Source organism: Nematolebias whitei, chromosome 21, assembly GCF_014905685.2.
Source record: "Nematolebias whitei isolate Nwh7 chromosome 21, NemWhi1, whole genome shotgun sequence".
Lineage (NCBI taxonomy): Eukaryota > Metazoa > Chordata > Actinopteri > Cyprinodontiformes > Rivulidae > Nematolebias > Nematolebias whitei.
This window is the reverse complement of record NC_056518.1, coordinates 34,381,796-34,386,216: the sequence shown is the minus strand read 5'-3', so window position 1 is coordinate 34,386,216 and position 4,421 is coordinate 34,381,796.

Sequence of the window (4,421 nt, the reverse complement as noted above, 5' to 3'; positions counted from 1 at the left end):
TCTGTCTGTCTGTCTGTCTGTCTGTCTGTCTGTCTGTCTGTCTGTCTTTTGGTAGTTTTGTGCTGCTCAGGATGTTTGAACAACATTAACCAAGCACTTGTATTTTTAAGGTGACTGTAAATTGATTTGTTGTATGGTCAGTTATTATCTGTATGTTTGTTGTTGTTGTTGTTGTTGTTGTTGTTGTTGTTGTTGTTGTTGTTGTTGTCAGTGTTGGAGATGGCTGCTGCTGACATCATGTGTAGTTTGAGGACCAGAGAACCTCTGAGTCCGGCAGCTGTGGCGCCCCCGTGTGGTCAAAGCGTGCACAAAGCAACATGAACACAGAGCCTCCCAGCAGAGGGCAGCCTGTTGCTAAAGTCAGAACTTAGTCTAAAATTCTGTTATCAAAGGGGGAAAGCACAAGGAATTCTTAATTTATCATTTTATTTTAGCTGTCTTTTTTTATTCTTTCATTTTACATTTTTTTACCACTTATATTCTTTTTTTGGTAACCATTTATTCAGTAATTGATTATTGAAATGCTTTGCTCCTCCTCTGTCTGCTCCACAGTCAGGTTTGTTAAATACAGACACACGCGAACAACACAGTGGTCTGCTGTGTGAATTATATGGTCAAACAATAAATAAATCAAAACTGTTTTCACGCTCCCTTCTGTTAATCTGAGCAGATTAGCCGTTAGTGCAGAATTAACTTCTTTCTCAACACTGTGACTCAGTCATAAATAGTTTGTTTTTCCACATTATTTTATACGGTTTGCACTTTGTTGTTGAAGGGGATGTTAAATCTTGTTGCAAGCAGAAACTGCAGGAGAGTTGTGAGTTCTGATCCGGTTCCAGACACATCTGGATCTGTTCCGAGAGCTTTTTAAAGCAAACTTCAGAACCAAAGACTTTCAGCATCACCACCACTTGCAGAATTGATTATATGTTTAAAACTTTGTAGGTCAGACTAAAAATGACATTTTATTGACAGGTTGCTGTAAAAGTGGACATATGTCTTGCCATGACTTACTTTGTGCAGATGTGAGCAAATAAAAAAAATAAAAAACTGAGATAAACTATAAAAAACAGACTTTCCTGCGTCATCGTGCTAGGAAAGAAGATAAAAAATGTTCAATGTTGTTGACAAAGCGACAGTTTTTATCCCTTTAGTTTTTTATTCGTTTACTTTTTGTAGAAATGCACAATTGAAAATACGTCACCATCCTTACACCACCAGAAACAGATGCATGTAAACAACTTCAGGTATTGTCTAATCACCGTTTATAGTGAAAAAGTTCTGAAAACGCCAGAATCTTTCCACATGTTGAGACTTTACAAACCTCAGAGTGTTTTATTTGGGTTTTGTGTGGCAGCCCAACATGGAACTAACACATATTTTCAGAGTAGAAGGACATTTTTTATAGTTTTCAACATATTTTACTAATAAAATTCAGTTTCACCCCAATTCTGACACGATCTGTGTCAAACCCAAGTGCAGGCAGACACGGGGACTCTAAAGTAAAAGATCATGAATTTATTAAACCAACTCAAAACAGACGCTGACGGAGCAGCAAAACTTATGTGAGCAGATGGAAGTACGGAGAAACGGAGCATGAGGGACACATGGACAGAGACGCTGAATTTAAAGGCAGACTGACGACAAGATGACGAACACCTGGGGTGATCAGGACTGGACACAGGTGGAGCAGGAGCTGACAACAAGGACGACACACCGGGGAACGCAGAATCTTAAGAAACAAAAACAGATTCCCACAAACTGACACCTTCATGGACCTAAACATCTCTTGTGAGCCGGACTAACCAAGAGCCTAACGAGTTTTCTTTGTGAGGGGCGTCTACCGTGTTTTCCAGCGTATAAGTCACAGTTTTTGCACAGATTTGTCTGTCCTGCGACTTATATAGGTATTTTTTTTTCATCTTCATAACAATATTTGACTGACGCTTTAAATTTTTGAAGAACTGCAACAGCGAGTCCTCCCGTGCGCGCTCGCTTCACTCAGCTGGTGCAGGCGGAGGAACGCTGGAGCGCAAACAGGTCTCACTTGTAGATGAGTCCTCGAGACTCGATGTGATTTATCTGTATAGATAAAGGTTGGTTGAAAAAAGAAAGGCTTGCAGCTCTGGCCGTGATGGACGGATGGATGGATGGATGGGCGGATGGATGGATGGATGGATGGATGGATGGGCGGATGGATGGATGGTTTTGTATTGTCCTGGCAGTGATGTAACTGTGTTTAGTGTTTCATTCACAGCACAGCTTTTAAAGGGATAGTCTGGTCATTTTAGAAGTGATGCTCTGTCCAGCAGCGATCGTTAGTTGGTGCCTGTCAGCCATGACGTCAGTCGTACATAAAGTCCTGCCGAGGGACAGTCTTTCAAACGCACGGCGTCTGTTTTTAAAGATACACCAACATGAAAGAACACAATAATATTAATAATATTAGCTCATTCTTTCACACCGTGTCCTTTTGGAAAGAGTTGTTTTATAAGTCTGAATAACTATAAAAAAGGCCTTTGTTTATCTGTTTGTTAGACTGTCACCTGGTTCTCTGTGACTGATGCCACAGCTGATACAGTACATAACTGTTGGAGCATCACTTGAAAATGACCAAACTATCCCTTTAAATAGTGTTGCTGTTCAAGGGAGTTTAGTTTATTTCTTTTACTTGTAGTTTCCATGAAGCTCCGCTCGCTCTGTGGTTCCAGCACGGCTGGCCAAACGGCAGTAAAATGCTGGAAGGCCTGAGAGGAGGAGAGCTGTATTTGTTTCCCTGAGCAACTCCCCGGTGGTCACGAGCAGCGCTCATAAAAGCACGAAGCAAGTGTCTTAACAGCTGCCGAGACGTTTCTTCACCGTCAGCGTCTGTGAGGAGGAGGATCAGGCAGCACTGACTTGAGCTTGGTGTCTCCCAGGACCCTGTGGAAGAAGTGATGAGCAAAACCAGAGCCATGCCGCTCCTCCAGAGCTCTTGGCCACGACACATTCATTATTGTCTTCATTAATTAAGGTCGAGTTATTTACCTTTATAATCAGAACTCAACTACTGAAGCAGGAGCTGCTTCACTGCAGGGAACTCTGTGACACGATCAATGAACAGGAATCCAACGAGGAAGAAGCTGAATTAACCTTTTCACTTTTGATTACAAACAAAATCTAAATCAAAAACGTAATACAAACACAAAATGACTGGGAACAACAAGTTGGACAGAACTAGTTTAGAGAACTAGTTTAGGGAACTAGTTCAGGGAACTAGTTTAGAGAACTAGTTTAGAGACTAGTTTAGAGACTAGTTCAGGGAACTAGTTTAGAGACTAGTTTAGAGACTAGAGAACTAGTTTAGAGACTAGTTTAGAGACTAGTTCAGGGAACTAGTTTAGGGACTAGTTTAGAGACTAGAGAACTAGTTTAGAGAACTAGTTCAGGGAACTAGTTTAGAGAGCTAGTTTTGAGACTAGTTTAGAGACTAGTTGAAAGAACTAGTTTAGAGACTAGTTTAGAGAACTAGTTTAGAGACTAGTTCAAGAACTAGTTCAGGGAACTAGTTTAGGGACTAGTTCAGAGACTAGTTTAGAGACTAGAGAACTAGTTTAGAGACTAGTTTAGAGACTAGTTTAGATAACTAGTTTAGGGAACTAGTTTAGAGAACTAGTTTAGGGAACTAGTTCAGGGAACTAGTTCAGGGAACTAGTTTAGGGACTAGTTTAGAGAACTAGTTTAGAGACTAGTTTAGAAAACTAGTTTAGAGACTAGTTTAGAGAACTAGTTTAGATAACTAGTTTAGAGACTAGTTTAGAGAACTAGTTTAGAGACTAGTTTAGGGACCTAGTTTAGAGAACTAGTTTAGAGAACTAGTTTAAAGAACTAGTTTAAAGAACTAGTTTAGAGACTAGTTTAGGGACTAGTTTAGAGAACTAGTTTAGAAACTAGTTTAGGGACTAGTTTAGAGAACTAGTTTAGAGAACTAATTTAGAGACTAGTTTAGGGACTAGTTTAAAGAACTAGTTTAGGGACTAGTTTATGGACTAGTTTAGGGACTAGTTTAGAGACTAGTTTATGGACTAGTTTATAGAACTAGTTTAGATAAGTAGTTTAGAGAAGTAGCTGGTAAGCAATTATTTAAAAATGATGGATAAATCAATAATTATTCATTCGAGGATCCATTCATCATCTTTATGTGCTTCTTCCTTTTCACTGTTGCCCATGTCCAGCCATCACTGTGCGAGAGGTGGGGGACACCTGGACAGGTCTCCAGTCCATCACAGAGACACCTGGACATGTCTCCAGTCCATCACAGAGACACCTGAACAGGTCTCCAGTCCATCACAGGGACACCTGGACAGGTCTCCAGTCCATCACAGAGACACCTGAACAGGTCTCCAGTCCATCACAGGGACACCTGGACAGGTCTCCAGTCC